This window comes from Octodon degus, unplaced genomic scaffold (genome assembly GCF_000260255.1).
Source record: "Octodon degus isolate 3935 unplaced genomic scaffold, OctDeg1.0 scaffold00018, whole genome shotgun sequence".
Taxonomy (NCBI): Eukaryota; Metazoa; Chordata; class Mammalia; order Rodentia; family Octodontidae; genus Octodon; species Octodon degus.
In genome coordinates, this window is record NW_004524594.1 from 11,962,080 (window position 1) to 11,979,811 (window position 17,732).

The window sequence follows — 17,732 nt, forward strand, 5'->3', positions numbered from 1 at the left end:
AAGAAGAAGAAGAAGAAGAAGAAGAAGAAGAAGAAGAAGAAGAAGAAGAAGAAGAAGAAGAAGAAGAAGAAGAAGAAGAAATTGGCTTACATAACTTGGTGGTTTGTCCCATAATCACTCACTCATTTGTCAGCTAAAGTCCACACACAATCCATGATATAGATCTAGCTGCACTCCAAAGGCCTGAGAAGTGAATGCACCAGTGTGGCAAGTGCGAGGTTGTGAGTTCCATCCCCAGTAGCAAAAATAAACAAATAAATGCACCAGTGATGTAAGTATCAGCCCAAGAGCTGCAAAACCTCTAGAAGTCAGGTATAAAACAATTTTTTGGTGGTTTTTTGTTTTGGTTTTGTGTGTGTGTGTGTGTGTGTGTGTGTGTGTGTGTGTGGTACCAAGGATCAAACTCGGGACCTTGTGCCGGCCAGGCAAGTATTTATTCCACTGATCTACCTCCTCAGCCCTAGAAGTCAGGTTTAAAAGAGATATCAAATCTTTTCTACTGCGTTAACAGATTGCATGACACCCCTCTCCCCCCACCCCACTTCACTGGAGAGGGCAATGTGCTTAGTGAAATGTTAATCTCAAGAGAAAACACCTCACAGACACACAAACAATAATCTTAGATAAATTCTCAGCACACTCTGATACAATCCTGCAAAACAAAATTAAGAAACTTGGAGCAATTATAAAGAAGATAATGAGATTGTGAATCAAGAATCAAAAATGAGGGCTGGGGAGATAACTCAGCAGTCTAAGTGCCTGCCTGGCAAGCGCAAGGTCCCAAGTTCAATCCCCGGCACTTCGTGCTGTGCTGGCCCTGAAACCAGGCTTGGTGGCACATGCCTGCAATCCCAGAGCCGGGGAGGCTGAGGCAGGACAATCATTACAAATTCAAATTGTATAGATAGTCTTTCTATATATACATATAGAATTGAGGGATGATATATATATATAGAATTGAGGGATGTGATTTCCATTTTGTCTCTCTGTAGCCCTGTCACCTTGAATCATGCAACTGTACTCACTCTGGGAAGGGGATTTGCTCAGTTTAGGCTTTGGTAAAAAATGAGACGCACCCACTTTCTGGATCTCTATAAGGACTGAATGATTAAATGAGGATCTCGTCCATGGCATGACAACTGCTAGGCATTTAATAAATACTACATGTTACATGGTGATAATATAGAAACATCCTTCCCCTGAGAAAACCTGGAGCTAAGTTTGTTTCCCAATAGTTATATTATAAAGCCAATCCATAACAGATCAGAACAAAGACAGGAAAAGTCACAACGAATAACTACATGAAATACAACAGTCACCAAACTCAGCAAAACTTGAAGAACTTAAATTGTCAAATGCATACATTAATTCAAGTCAGATGATTGAGCATCATTATCAGCTGAATTGTGTCTCCTTCTCCCAAATCTTACATGCTGTATTTCCAACTCCGGGTATATTAGAATGGGATTATATTTGGAGACAGGGTCTTTAAAAAGATGATTAAGTTAAAATGAGTTCATAGGCCTAATCTAACATGACCTACAGGAGCTAGGATATAGATACACAGGAACACCATATGAAAACAACGAGAAAAGCAACCATCTAACAAACCAGGAAAGACTTCAGTATAAACCAATACTGACACCGACCCACAGACTTCCAACCTTGATAATTACGAGAAAATATATTTCTGTTGTTTAAGCTACCTCATCTATGCTGATACTAGCAGGCTAGCATAATTATCAATGGAAACTTCAAAAACTGAAGTCAGAAAGATGTACAGATAGCCACATACACTCGCCAAATAATGCAAAGCAACTTTCCCATACCGTGGCCTGCACAGCTTCCAGCTTACCTCAAGCTGTTATTGTCTGAATTCATTACACTTCTGAATCATCCAAATGGAATCATTTTGCTTTGGTTGCCTTGTCACTAACCAGCAGTCTGCCTGTAATTGGATTTTCTACAGAGAGTTGGTATTGTTTGCTCTTCCATCTGCTCAGGGCTTCTGCCAGCTAAGAAGAGGCTTCTCCCTTCCAGTGAATCTGACATCAGCCCCAGCTGCCGGTGCCTGCATCCCCCCCACCGAACCAAGGTCAGCCAATCAGCTTCCCGAGCGCTTAGACTCAGGGATTGGGTCCAGGGTGAGTCGCATGGCTCAAATCAGAAGAGTATTTTAAATAATTTGTATGAATGTCATTAGGGCTTGTGTCTAGATGTCCCCCTGAAACTTCATGTGGTCTTGGTGAGTCTCTTCGGAGGTGCTGGATCTGAAGGACATAATGCTAGCCATGTGTGATTATTAAATTAGCCCACTGACTAGCTTGGCATAGTTCTGGGTAGGACTAAAGGTGCTCCACCCTAGGGGGGGTTCCCACCTTGGATAGAATTCAAGGAACAAAAAGAGGACTAGCTTGGTCAGGTGTCACTTGGTGCTTTTGGTTTATCTGCTGCTGCTGCCTGTCTGCTCTGTGATGCCCTCTGCCTTGTTGTTCTGCCTTGGAGCCAGCTGACTATAGACTGAAACCACTACAAACTATAAGCCAAAATAAACCCTCCCTCCCTTCACTTTGGGTGTTGGGTATTTAATCTCAAGCAGTGAGGGGAGTAATTAAGACAAATGTGTTGGCCAGCTTTTCTATTACCGCAGTGAAACATTTGATACCCACAACTTTAAGCAGCTTAACACAGGAGAGGTTTATTTGGCTCAGTCTCTTCTGTTCCTTTAGGAAGCTCAAAACAGGAAGTCAGGGAAGAGCCAGGGCAAGAGAGGCACCCTGCCAAGGCTCACCTTCTGCGACCCACTTTCCTCAGCCAGTACTCACGTCCTAGCAACATGCTCAGCCACGAACTCTTTAATGAGCGTATCACAGATGAGTACAAGACTTCTATGATCTAATAAGCTTCCAAATGTCCCACCTCTGAACACATGAAGCTTTGTTGAAGAACATTTTATGTCTAAACTGTAACAATGAACAATGAGGAGAAAGGGACATTCTAGGACTGTGCTCACGAAGAACCGCATTTCACGTGGAGCTATGGAAACCCACCGTGCAACTTTATGACCAAAGCCTGTATGAGAATAAAGCCCAACAAAACAAGAGAAAGAAAGAGACAGTGGGGGGAAATGATGGCAGCATTTAAAATTCTTGTCCCAGCTATACTGAAATAAATATGAACCTCACAGGCTCCTCAGGTGGCGGCCCCAGGACACTCCTGCTAAAGCTAGGTTGGATTCCGGTTTCTAGCCTTCAGAACCATAGTAAGCCCTGACTAACATAAGGAAAGACCTTTCCTTCTGCCTTCCTTAGAATCCATGGCTCTCTGCTTGTCTGGAATAATGTGATAAGGAAAAACTGACCTCCACCCACGGTACGCATGGAGGCTCAGGGTGCCCCTTTGTGCACTATCGAAGACCCTGTTCTTTTTGTTCTTAAAGTAGGTCAAATGTTGGTCTCTGACCAAAGCAAGTATCTGGCCTCCTTTTGATCAGATCTATGACTATTCATTGAAAAGCAAAAAGAAAGATCCTAGTTTCAGACTGATTGCAGCACGGTTTGTTATCAACAGGCGAAAGTCACCTAAGAGTTCCTCAGCAGAACAGAGGCTGGAAAAAGACAAAGCAATCCAATGTATGTGCAGCAGTTTGTCCGTGACTTCCAGATTCCATAGCACTGTATTCATCTTCTGGAGCTGCTATAACCAAGCACACGGACTGGAAGGCTTCACAATACAAATGCACATTCTCACAGTCTTAGGGACTGAGTTTAGGGTCAACGAGTCGGCCCCTCTGTGAGGACCTCAGTGAGGACATTGCTTTTGCTTGCTGCCTTCTTGCTAAGTCTTCGCATGGTCTTTTCTTTACTCATACCATCTCCCCCGGCCTGTTCCTCTTATGAGAATGCCAATTCTCATAGATCCTTCTGGTGCCTTTAGATTTTGGGGAGCTCAGCGGAAGAGTGAGATCCTCAATTCCTCCGCCTTGAGAGCCGTATTTCTTGCATCCCACTAGAGTGGCCTCCTGACTCCAACCTCTGTCTCAGAGTCCACGTTGTCTGCTTCTAGCTCTATTAACGGTCCTTCTTGACACTTGAGATCCACCTCGGCTTTGTCTGACTGATCCAGCATAATCTCGCCATCACAAAATCCTTCTTCCATGTCTGCAAATCTCTGTTGACTACATAACATTTAAAGATCCCAGGCATTATGATCACAAAACTCTGGGGTTATTATTTAGCCTACTATACCTACCCTAAGAAAAGTTAGAGGAAATCTACTAGTCTGTTAATTGTGATAATTGTCACATGCAAGTGTTAGTAATGGAAAATAAGTATAGGACATACTGTACAAGAATTCTCTGTACAATCTTAATTTTTCTGTAAATTTATAACTGGTCTTTCAAAAAGTCCATTAAATTAGAGAAGATTAAACATGCAATTACAATATGACCCAAGAATTTCACTCCTGGGCATTTATTTCAAAGAAATGAAAACTATGTCCCCACAAAAACTTGTACGCAAATGTTTATAGCAGCTTCTAATTAGTCTTTTAAAACTCATTACCCAGAAAATAAGGCCAAAAGAAAACATTTTGACTTGCTTTCACATGGACCGCCTGAATTTAATATATCTCATAAATAATAAATTTGAATGAAATTAAGGCCATCTCGTTCTTGGTCGTAATATGTGCTCCTGGAGGACAGAGAAAGATCTTGGAGGAAGAGATGGAAGAAAAGAGAGAAGCCAAGCAAAATGAGGGTGCTGGTGACAGCCTCCAGCCTCCTCTATGCCTCAGCCACACTACTGGCTTTGAATAGGTCCCTTAAAGCTTGTTGGAAATTAAATGTCCAGTGCCGTAGTGTAGCCAGTCGGGACCTTTAAGAGGTAATTAGGTCCTGAAGCCTCTGCCTGCTGAATAGCTTGCTGCCCTTAGCCTGGGAGGGATTCAGTATTGTGTGTGGGTTTGTTACAAAAGCAAATTCAGCACTCTCTAGACTTCTTCCCATGGGATGCCTTCCACCACATTGTCATTGCTCCCTCCATAGTATTCTATTTTAGTGGTACAAAAGGAACTAAGAAATTCACCTTAGACTAAGTTGGGATGGGTGAGAGGCTCTAACACTGTCACTTCTCAATAATTTTGGTGAGACCTGAGGCACAGAGGATCTGATTTCTAGCACAGAGCTTGGAAAGAGAACAAAATCCCAGTTGCCTAGGAGCTGTCTGTCTTGAAACCTGGGGGTGGTAGTGTCAGGAACACTGTGCAGGGTGCTGTGACAAGCCCTGCCCAGGGGCTCTGATGCCAGAATGGCTCTCATATGGATGAAGCAGAGCAATCAAAGGAGCAGAGACGAACAAAGTCACAGATGGAGGCATGATCGGGACCACACTCACAGCTTCAAGGTGTCAACCAGGCAAGTCCCCAGCTGCCAGCCCTAAGCCAGAAAAGTGTAGGAGCCCCCAGGGAGGGGCTGGGAGGAGGGTCCAGAAGCTATGAGTCTCATCTGAAATGACAGGGAGAACGTAATAGTGATAGGATTTATTTTTCTTGCCTTCAAGCTCCATGTAGGTTCCTCACTTGGAGGTATGCAGTCAGCTGTCTTCTGAACACAAGAGAATACACTCATTTGCCCAACTGAGATTTGTAACTAGCGAATTTCATGCAGTCGCTTTGCAGATCCATGGGTTCTGCGTCTGGAGATTCAACCAACCACAGAACAAAAATATACAGGGAGAGAATTATATTCGCACTGAAGATTTCTCATTATTATTCTCTTGTTTCTTGTTATTATTCCCCAAACAGTTCACAGTAGCAGCAATTTACATAACATTTGCCTTGCATTAGGTATCATAAGTAAGCTAGAGGTGATTCACAATATTTGCAAGGGCTTGCCTAAGTTATACACAAATAGTATACCATTTCATGTAAGAGCTTCAAGTACCTATATATTAAGTGTGGGGGTTCTGGGTTGTTTTTCCCCCCTCCTATTTTTCTACATAGGAGGTATATAACAAGAACTATTTAATTGATTAACAGGAAATGATCTAAAATTTAATGTAAGGTCCCAGGTTCAGCAATCACACCACCCTGTAAGTCCATAGTCCTTCTGATATGAGGTGTTTTGGGGAGTTTTTTTGGAGGGGGGTACTGGGAATTGAACTCACGACCTTGCACCTGCCAAGCAGTCACTTACGCTGCTGAGCTATCTCCCCGGGCTCCTCTGATGTGATTTTAAGTCCCTAGTCTCCTATACCTTGCAAAGTCACGGAGACCACACTCGCAACTCTCACTCTACTCTGTCTTCTGGGAGCTAGTATCAGGGTGTCTTGGTGGGGACTTTCTCTGTATAACAGGTATCACCAAGCCCCACAGAGATGCTAAGTTCAGGACACTTCCACAGCAGCCTCATCTTCCTTTGGGGCATTTTCGTAATGACAGATACTACTAGTCAACTCTTGCAGTTCTCTCAGCTCAGTCTCTCTGAGAAACATCCCACAAGAAGTCTCAGTTTCTTCAAGGTAGAAGCACTCTCCAAGTGGAGGCATCAGAGGTACACAGTGAACTGTCAGCAGATCCCTATATCATTCTGGGTACCAACTTCCCAAATTGTTTCCCTATCCTGATCTTTCACATTGGTCTTTAAAGAGACTCATCTTGTTTAATTAAAGTAATATACTCAAAGAACTTTTACATGATACCAAATGAGAATGCCAGAAATACAGTGTATGAGAAAATACTCCCTGCTAGAAAGGAATGATAAACAGAAGTGTCAGCAAATCAGGACTGACACAACACTGGAAATGCAATCCAGCATGAACACTGGCCCAGTGTGAACATGTGCTCACATAAATCATCCTAGGTCCGACCTCCAATCATCACACATGCTGCAGAGACTTTGTGAGACACCAAAGAACATCATGCATAAGAATCCTCCCTGTGTGACTTGTGTATGTTATGAATCATCTTGCATCTCTAGCCAGCTGACAGTTCATGAAAATGACCAGTGGGTAGCAGGATGGCAACAAATGCTGCAGATGCAAGGGCTTGCTTAATATAGCTCCACTGTTTACAGCTTTCCAGTCGGCTCACCGAGGCCCTTCCTCCTCACCTGCTGTTTGTCCACATCTGCCTCTGGGTCCCAAAGGAAAACAACAGAGCAGCAAATTATGACACGTGGGCAGCAGATCTAGCAGGTCCTAAGCATTCATTTGTTGGGAGGAAGTCCCTGTCCCCTCTTTCCTTGCTCTGTATGGATTCTAAATTCACATTTAAACTTAGGAAGCAGAAAGTATTAAGGATCCCTGTGCCTCTGGAGCTTTAATTAACCAATCAGGCAACATTTTTAAGCAGCAGTCCTGTGCTGGAATGAGATTATAGAACATAAAAACTGTTACTTGTAGGTTGGGGATTTAGCTCGGTGGCAGAGTACCTGTCTGTCAAGTGTGAGGTCCTGAATTTGATTCCCAGCACCCCTAAAAAATATTTTAAAGAAAACCTGTTACTTGAAAGCTATAGCTGAACCTGGCAGATGACGTTGCTAGCAATGAATAGAACATGAAACTGCTAAAAGATATGACAAAAATCATAAAATACGTAAAGTTTAGAATAGATTAATGAGCCCTAGCAAGCGCAAGGGTCTGAGTTCAATGCCCAGTTCTGAAAAAAAAAAAAAAAAAAAGAGGTCAGGGAGATGGCTCAGTGGAACAAGTGCTTCCCTAGAATAGATTAATGGAAGGCCAAATGGGTCTTTCTTTCTCATCACTAACAATCTATTGCAATGTCTATGAAAACACTCAGAAGAAAACAAATTTCATCATCAAAATTGATGATACAAATTAGACACATGCCGCAACTGCCCAGAAATTTCTTTAGGTTATCAGAATGGTCAGTAGATAGAGTCTGCATTAGTCATCTAAGTCTGCCATAAAGATACCACAAATTGAGTGCTTAAACAACCGACATTCACTTCTGACCCTGTGGGAAGCCAGGCGTCCAAGATACGGCCTCAGCAGGTTTGGGTTCTACTGAGAAACTTCTCCTTTGCTTGTGGGTGGCATTCTTCTTGCTCTGTTAGTATCTCCCCTTTATGATCTCTTTAAGCTTTAACTGTTTCCTAAAGGCCCTATCTCCAAATATAGTCACCTTAGGGGGCCATGTGATTTGGCCCACAAGATCTCAACTCACCATTCAATTTCTTTAGAGAGAGCACACTAGAAAAAAGGCAATGGGGGTCTTATTTTCCTATGAGAATAAATAGGGTACATACCAAGATCTGGCTAAAGCACAAATCGGTGCAATCTTTCTGGAAGTTACCGTCACCACTGCGCGCAAATAGTCATTTCACAATCTTCTAATGGGAACATGTTGAATGTTCAGAAAATTTATTAACTGAACACAACTTGTATCCTCTTAAGAAATATTCCTCAAGAAAGCATCACTCATATCACCTGCCACCCAGAACAGGAACACTACTCTGTTACAAGGATGGGGCCATTTTCCTGTTCTTCATCAAAGCTTCATCAAAGGAATCTGTTCTAGAAGGAACTGAGGTGAAAGTGATACGTTGGGTAGAAGTAATGCTGAACATTTCATTTGGGATTGAAAGTTATTCTGTTCTTGGAAGTCACAAGCATTAACAACAACACAACGTTCAAAAGGTCAAGGTAGGCAAAGCCAGTAGGCACCTAGAATATGTGTCCTACCGTGAGTCATAGAAAATGAAAAGGTGAAGTAGTATTAACGAAACACACAGAGAGACGTGTGCACAAACCTTCCATTTCCTTTTACAGTTAAGCAGTTTATAAGCCACCTAATTTTGTCATTATAATCAACTTCACGGTAGGTGGTTCCCAATCTATAAAAGCATTACACACTCCTTCCTCCTTAAAGCATTTTTATTTAGTTACTTAGAACAAAATACATACTTTCTATAAAAACAATGTTATGAATTGGAACCATTTTCCAAGTCTGCTCCACAGAAACTATTTGGTTCATATTGTATCTGAAATATATTTGCAATGAGAAAATACAATTACTGAAAATAACACTGTTGAATAAAAGGCACATTATTTCAACCATACTGTGGGTAACTCATGGAAAGTAATCATTATTTAATTGCCTTTGGGGGGAATTATACTGTAAATTCTACAGGCCCATCAGGAGCACATCTCTTATTCTTCGTACTAAATGCAAAGGAGGTTTCAAGACATGTTCTGCTCCTCTGCTTCAAACACTATTTTCATGGCCACCATGAGAGTTTTCATGTCAAGCAGCCACCAGGCACAGACACAAATCGGGCTGTGACTCAGACACTTCCAAAAGACAAGCCTATAACCATTTCAAAGCACAGATAAACCAAAGCTTAAACGTGCATTCCAGATTTGATGTTACAGTGTACGATTAGGATTTATTATGAAAATCCCAAAGCTCTGAAGATTCAACCTTACTAAGCTCAATGGGCTGCAGACACCAAACATGGAAAACTCTACCAGGTATTGTTTATCAGATATGCAAATACTGGGAAGGAAGGCTCTCATGTTAAACCCCTCGGAGCGCATAAGAATAATTTTGCCATCATGGTGCATAAACGGGCATTTATTCCTTAGAATATTTCTATTGATGAATCACTAATTATAATTTTGAGCTTTATTATATCAAACAATGTGCACTTAATAGGAAAAAATATCACAAAAATAAAGTATTGATTTTTTTAATGTATTTAGTACAGGGCCTATGGGGTCTCACTATACAGATCGGACATGTAGTGATCCCCTTGTTTTCAGCCTCCCAAGTGCTAGGATTACAGGCACACGCCACCACTCCCAGTCTCAATTGCCGAAAAAGCATGCCCTGGGGGCAAGGCCAGCACAGCATGGGGATTGAACCCGGATCCCCTAGCACTTGCCTAAGCAGGTGCTTTAGTCTGCTGAGATATCTGGCCGGCACGTAAAGTACTGAATTTTCAGTAAGTAGTGCTTTATATTTGTGTGTGTGTGTGTGTGTGTGTGTGTGTGTGTGTGTGTGTGGTTTTTTTTAATGTATTTAGTACAGGATCTATAGGGTCTTACTATACAGATTGGACTCGTAGTGATCCTCCTGCTTTCAGCATCCCAAGTGCTGGATTAGAGGTGTGCACCACCATGCCGTCTCAGTCACCATCAGTGTGCCCCAGAGGTGAGTCTGGCACAGCATGCCAGGGATCGAACCCCAGTCCCTGGGTCTGCCTAAGCAGGCCCTTTAATCTGCTGAGCTATCTGGCCAGTCCGTTGTAGTATTTCATAAAAGCATCAAATTTTCAACATCAAAAATATATATATTTTTTCATCATCGACTGACTTTGGTGTACATCAGGAATAACTACAGTGAAATGAAAATACCTATAGTATTCTACAAAAAAAAAAATCTTTACTTCAATTATCACGCCATGTTACGCACGTAACAACAGCACATGCAAATGCACGGCTTCCACTGACAGTGTACACCTTCTGCTTTCCTGGCCTTTTTGTAGGACTTACTTGAAATCTCAGCGGTCTTCCCATTTTGTCAGAAGGCTCTTAGATTATACGGTATGTAGCTAACAGGAACATAAAATACCAACAAAATCACTGACTTCTTAGTATGTATTGTACATTTAGAATGGACAATTTTTCACATCAGCTGTGTACTTCTTTATAAACCTAAAAGAAAAACATCAGAAATTAATTCTTATGTGAACTATAATGAAAATATGAATAGAACTCTACCACAAAAATAAGTTTTGCTTGAGCTGTCACACCCAAGGCCATCTTCACACATGACAACTGCATGTTCCATGCACACATCTCACTTACACTGACACATGTGTGCTCACTTTCCTTTCCTATATGACAGTTTTATCACCTCTCTTCGCCTCCTATTTTGTCAGGTGCTTCCTCTCTATGTTGTATAATTATTTTATTTTATTTTAAAGAGTAAAAAATAAAACAAAAGCTAAAACAAATTGCAAAAACTAAGAAATACAGTAACATGCAACAATACATGTGGTACAGAATTTCAAAACAAGAATAAAAAGCTGAGGTGATAGCTCAGCGGTCTAAGCACCTGCCTGGCAAGCACCAGGACCCAGGTTTGATCCCTGGTACTGCATGCTTTGCAGGCCACAGAAACCAGGCATGCTGGCACATGCCTGTAATCCTAGTGCTGGGGAGGCTGAGACAGGAGAATCACTACAAGTCCGAGCTTCATAGCAAGAACACTGTATCAAATAAATAAACGAATAAAAGATTTTTTTAATTTTTTAAAAAACAAGAATAAAAATTAATAATGACTGTTATATTACATATTTTTATCATCAAATCTGTTGCTCAGCTTAATGGATATAGGTATGATAAATTGGTCAAATAATTGAACATTAATGCTTACTTTCAGTAAAAATTAATTTTTCTCTTCCTACCTATATTGTAAAGCATGCATTTAACATGGAAATAACATATCAATAAAATACAATATGAAAGGGCCAGCCAAACAGCTCAGCAGATTAAAATGCCACAAGCAGGCACAGAGGCTGGGGGTTCGAACATGGGGCCTGCAGTGCCAGCCCCGCCCTGGGATGCCCTGAGACAGCAATTGAGATTAGGTATGGTGGTGCGTGCCTGTAATCCTAGCTCTTGGGAGGCTGTAAACAGGAGAGTCACTGTGAGTCTGATCTAGTAGTGAGACCCAGAACACCCAGGAGATCCTTCCCTAAAAAATACAAAAAAAATTAAAAAATAAAAAAATACAATATGAAGTATGTAATGAGTACTTAGAATAAATACCAACATTTTCACATCAGCTGTTTACTTGTTTACAAAACCTAAAACATAACATTAAAAATAAAAACCTATGTGAACTTCAGTGTAAACACAAAAAGTCTACCACAGAAATAAGCTTTGCTTCAACTGTCACACAAAGCCAGTTTTCACACTTGACAACTGTATGTTCCATGCACAAGTATCATTTACACTGATAGCACCTATGTTTTGTTTTCCTGTACTTTTTAAAAATGTTTTTGAGACAGGATCTTGCTATGCAGTTGAGGCTGACCTTAAGCTCATTGAACTTACTTACAATGATCCTCCCGCATCAGCCTCTCAAGTGCTAGGATAACAGGCATGTGCCACCATGCCCAGCTTTTCCTGTACTTTCTTGTAGGGTACAGTTGTATTTTGTTTTCCTGTTAGCATAGTAGGTCTTTGTGATGCCGCATCTGCCTGTTCACAGGTCAGTGCACCAGTGTGCTCCATGATTTTTTTTGCATAGTTCCCTGGGCAGAAATATTTTGTTTTTCCTCCACTATAAATGATCTTTTATGAGCTCCAGTCCCATTCCTGTAAGAAAACTTCTCTGTGATACTTTGCACCTGTTATTTCTCTATAAACTATCAAACTATTTGTGACACACGTTTATGTCTGAACGAAACACAGCCATTGGCCAGTGTTCTGTGTTTGAAGTGACATCATAGTTACTGCATAACTCATCAACAACATTGACTCCACCTTCAGTTTTGTTGTTGAAAGTTTCCAACTCAAGATCTCATTTTGTCACAGCTTCCCTGTCAATATTTCTGTCCTGGTGAAATGCTGACATCAGTAGTACCAGTTTCTTTACTTTGTCATATACGAGACCGATGTTACATCTTTCTAAAATCTAAAGGTTGTACTACACAATTCTGTTTTGAAACTGCAACATTTCATTTGGAATTTCTGCTTTGTTCCTGTGTACGGGTCTTACTCTGGTCAATTTGTGCTTGGTTAGCAAATGTAACACCAATTGGAATCCAGTACAATTGCCCACTGTCACATTCCAATTAGTGTGGGAGATGGGAGCAAAAAAGGCTGTTCACAACATGATTTGGTTTATTACTGTACACATAAGGACTTGAGGGGTGAGCTTCAGGACAAATGTCTAAATTAAAAGCATAGTAGGTCTTTACATCTACAAGGACATAAATATTTATGGCATATTTCGACCTATCACTTTTCCATAAATCTTTTACATTCTTGCAATCACCATGAAAAATCTGTGCTTAAGTACAGCAGATTTGTGAGTGTTTTCCATTCAGCTAGCTAGATGTCATAATAAATACTTTGTTAATATGGTTGTTGGTACACACAGAACATTTTACTTGTATTTCAGTCTTTGCATATTTCACGGTATCTTGTAGCATTTCATCTGCTATAATTTCCAACACATAATGACAATAATGCTATTCTTTCCAATACATTTCACCATGGCCAAGACCCTCACTATATTTTCAGACATAGTTCTAACATGATCATTCCATTCTATGGCAAGACCATTTTGCAACGTTTTGGCTAGTCAAATATGGGCTCACACTACTGTTTTCTTCCTCATTTGAATCCAGGAGGTCTGCATTCCTGTGTCTGTATCAGACAATTTTTGTTTCATTTCACTGTCACAAGAACTTTGGTACCCATGGCCACAGCCAAAGTCAGCAGCAGCAGCAGCAGCAGCAGCAGCAGCAGCAGCAGCAGCAGCAGCAGCAGCATTCACCACCCCAGTCTTTTGCTATGAAAGCATGTATTTTACCATATTAGATCATCTTCATTATCCATGCATGAATAATCTGATGATTCACTTTTGACCTCCTCCAAAACTTGCAAATCTGCTTTCTCCTTATTTTTTTTTTAACTGGGAAAAAAATTATGTATTTAGAATTAGCCAGCTGGACTCAGTTTAGATGATCCCAATTTTGTTGGCAACATCCAATGTGTCATAATCCGGAGCCAGTTGAGTATATACTTTCTTCTCACCATCAGGCCTGATTAGGGTATTGACCTTGGCAACATGGATGTCATAGAGCTTCTTTACAGCTTGTTTGATTTGGTGCTTATTGGTTTTGACATCCACAATGAACACAAATGTGTCATTGTCCTCAATCTTTTCATGGCTGACTCTGTGGTCAGGGGGAACTTGATGATGGCATAGTGGTCAAGCTTGCTTCTCCTGGAGGTACTCTTCTGAGGGTATTTGGGCATCCTCAAGAGCCACAGTGTCTTGGGACGGCAGAAGGTGGGTGGCATTTGTATCTTCTTCTTTTTATGGCTGTGGATGCCTTTCAGCAGGGCCTTCTTGGCCTTCAAAGCTTTTGCTTTGGCTTCAGCACTGGAAGGGGCAGGGGCTTCCTTCTTCACCTTCAGAGCCATCTTGGTAAAAAAAATTTGGTTGTTAGTTAACACACCTATAATATTCAAATAACAGAACTTAACCAAAAAAGGGGATACAGATGAATGTCCATTTTGTATCTGTGTATTCAAAATGGTTCGGATAGATATATAGTTACATTCTCTTAATGGATAGAGGGATTTGTTCTAATAGTGTTTGTAAATAGGATATCATGTCCACATCTTGTACAGCAATTAACCACTAGGAAGAATGTATGCAATATGTTAATTATCGAAACTGTCCTACCAATTTGATTTGAAACTGTCTCATTGCTATTTGTTTCTCAATAAAATTATGGGAAAAAAATTAAAAAAATAAATTGCCCCCAAAAAAACTGTTTTTTTTTTCTTAATAGGAGTTTTTAAAAATATATTCAGAATAGAAAGCGTAAGTACAAATCATAAAGTATTATTTACCTGGCTCAACTCTATGACCCTTAGCTCTGTCACTTCAAAAATTGATTTATCCTCAACACTCGGGGTGGCTAAGACAGGAGGACTGCTGGTTCAAGCCCAGCCTAGGAAAATTACCAGCTTAGTGAAACACTGTCTGAAAATAAAAATTAAAAAAGAGCTGGGCACGGGGATGCCACTTGGTGCAATTGTTTTGGGTTCAGTCCCCAGTACTGCAAAAACTTTATTATCTTATGCACAGTGTGTTAACTCAGCTCACAAAAAAACACATACATATCAGACAAAAGCAATTCATTCACATTAAAACTATAACAAGTGCGTCAGATATTCACATTTTCTGATGGCTGCATTTTTTTTCCTTCATGGTAAGTAGTAAATTGGGTCAGTTTATCATCTCGACCCTGTTTGATGAGCAGTAATGAAATTAGGAAAAAGTAAACCCAATGTGCCTACCTTCCCCTCTCTCCCAAATGGGAAAGTGTGTGTGTGTGTGTGTGTGTGTGCATGGCAGGGGCAAGGGGGGTTAAAACAGGGAGAGGAAAAAGCAGAGGGATTGATTTTCTTCTTTGCCCAAAAACAGGTTAAATGAACCTGTCCACCAAAACCCTATGTTCTTTTTTTTTTTTTTTTTTTTTTACCAGGGATTGAACTCAGACCCTTGTGCTTGCTAGGGAAGCACTTATTCCACTGAGCCATCTCCCCGGCCCCCCTATGTTCTTGATTGGGATATGAAGAAGAGAATGGAGAGGGAGGACAAGATCGTTTACTCCTTACAGATAAGTGTCACCAAGACTGGGCATGGTGGTGCATACCTGTAATCCCAGCACTTGAGAGGGTGAAATCAGGAGGGTCACCACAAGCCCAATCTGTGTAGTGAGACCGACCCTGTAGACCTTGTACTAAATACATTTAAAAAAAAAAAGATAAGCTTTACCAATGATATCTCACTGCCATGAACAATTTGGAGCACATGTCTGGGTTCTACAGTGCTATGATGGTTGTGATGGGTTTGAATTTATGCTGGTTATGAGCTTTATTGTGAAATATTCAAGAGACAGAAACCTAATTCTACCGTGATATTTAGTGATGGAGCATTTCAGAAGTAATTAGAATCAGACAAGTGCATTGGGGTGGCATCCTTATGATTGAATCCTGAGGGATTTAGAATAAGAACTGGAGAGACCAGAACATGCAGACAAACACACACACACACACACACACACACACACACACACACACCCTGTCTTTTGCTATGTGATGCTGAGACATACGCCAACTTGAACTCAGCCAGCTAGAAGACCACAATCAGATATGAGTCCTTGAATTCCCAGAATTGTGAGTCAAACAAACCCCTTTCCTTCATAGTCAATCAGCCTCAGGTATTCTGTTAAATTACCAAAAATGTTCATAGTCATGGTGATTTTAAAACTAAACTTCTGATTTCTCATGTCTGAGTCTACTCGTAGGCTAGACAGTTGACTTAGCCAAAGGCACCGCTCCAAGCCTGTTGATAATATCTAGAACCTTCCTCTACCCACCCATACATCCACCTACCCCTTCATCACCTGCTCATTCCTCTGCTCTGAGCACCTGGCCTCATTTTTCCGGAGGAGGAAAAAAACACAGGGAAGAGAGAGGAAGGGTGGGACCAGCTCTCAAAATTATTAAACTTGAATTACATTCCAAAGTCAAGGTCCTTCACTGGGTAACACTCTTCCATGTGCTCTTGAGACTTCACTTAACCACTGTTAGCAACCATGAAATCACACAGTAGGTAATTGCCTTTACATCTCAGAGTAATGATGTCAGGCCATCTCCAAAATGCCTGCTTTAAAAAGAAAAAAAAAAAAAAAAAAAAAAAAAAACGGGGAATTTTTGATCCAGAGCAGATTCTCTAAATAGAAATACTTGGTAAATGTTATAGCGCATTACTTCAACCTTTTTCTAGGTTCTGTCGTATCTGATTTTTCTCTCAATAGACTTGTCCTTTTTTTGGTCTTTAAGTTATCAAAATGATCCCATCTGTTTTTCTGGCACAGGAAAAGGTTCTGACCTTAAAGTATTTATAACTGGATTGCACTCACCGGACCTTTTTTCTCTGAATACACAGCCTCTCTAGATTATATTACTTTCTTAAAACTAGTGGGATGCGGATACTCGGTGGGAAATCTGAAGGTGCACTCAGCTCCTACCTCCGCCACACTGAGTATCCAGAGGCCGATTTATAAATCCTTTCATTCATTTCTGCTTTCAGACCTTCACAAAAGCTGTTGCCTCTGCCCAGACTGCTTTGTTCGAAGGTCTTTATGGGAAGAAATCATCTTTTGGGTCTTTAGTTCACGCCTCTCCTCCCCAGACAGCTGTCTATGACGTCCCGAGGTAAAATACACCATCTCACAGGTCTCTCAATCGCCCTGATATCTCCGTACCACTGATCATTGTTCAAAGTTACTTCATCCTTTCTTTAAATATTTGTGGTCAGTCTGTCCAACCCTCTGAAATATGAACTCCATGAAGAGCAAGTCTAGTTCATTTTCTCCATTGTATCTGTTGGTGGCAACATGCTACATTTGCCATGTTACTAAATAATAACCTACCCAAAACTTATAAGCTTAAGACAACTTATCTTATCTTATCTTATCTTATCTTATCTTATCTTATCTTATCTTGTTAGCTTCTGTAGGTCAGCAATTCCAAAGCAGCTTCACTGAGGGATGGCTTCAGGTCCCTGAGGTTACAGTACAGATGGCTGGGGCTGCAGTCCTCTGGGACCAGGCGGTCCACTTCTAGGATGGCTTCTGCACAGGGCTTGAGCAATCCTCTGGCTGTCAGCAGGAGGGCCCCCTTCATCATGACAAGTTTTTCCAAATTGCTGCTGGGGCTGAGCCAGGACAGGACAGCGACTTCCCTCAGAATAAGTAATTGAAGGAGCAAGACAACATCCTGAAGAAACTAACCTAGAATGACACATGCTTTTGTCTCCACCATATCCTTTGGGTTATATTAATCACACTGTTAATTGTAGGAAGAGATTACACAGAGATGTAAATTTTATCTTCAACGCTGGCTGCTACATACACAAAAACTGTTTTCCATATATGTATGTATATATAT

General features: G+C 40.9%; 1 pseudogene; it reads right to left on the reverse strand.

The window, feature by feature from the left end:
- Positions 1 to 13,709: 13,709 nt before the first annotated feature.
- Positions 13,710 to 14,186, reverse strand: LOC105741652 (annotated as a pseudogene).
- Between the last annotated feature and the right edge of the window lie 3,546 nt (positions 14,187 to 17,732).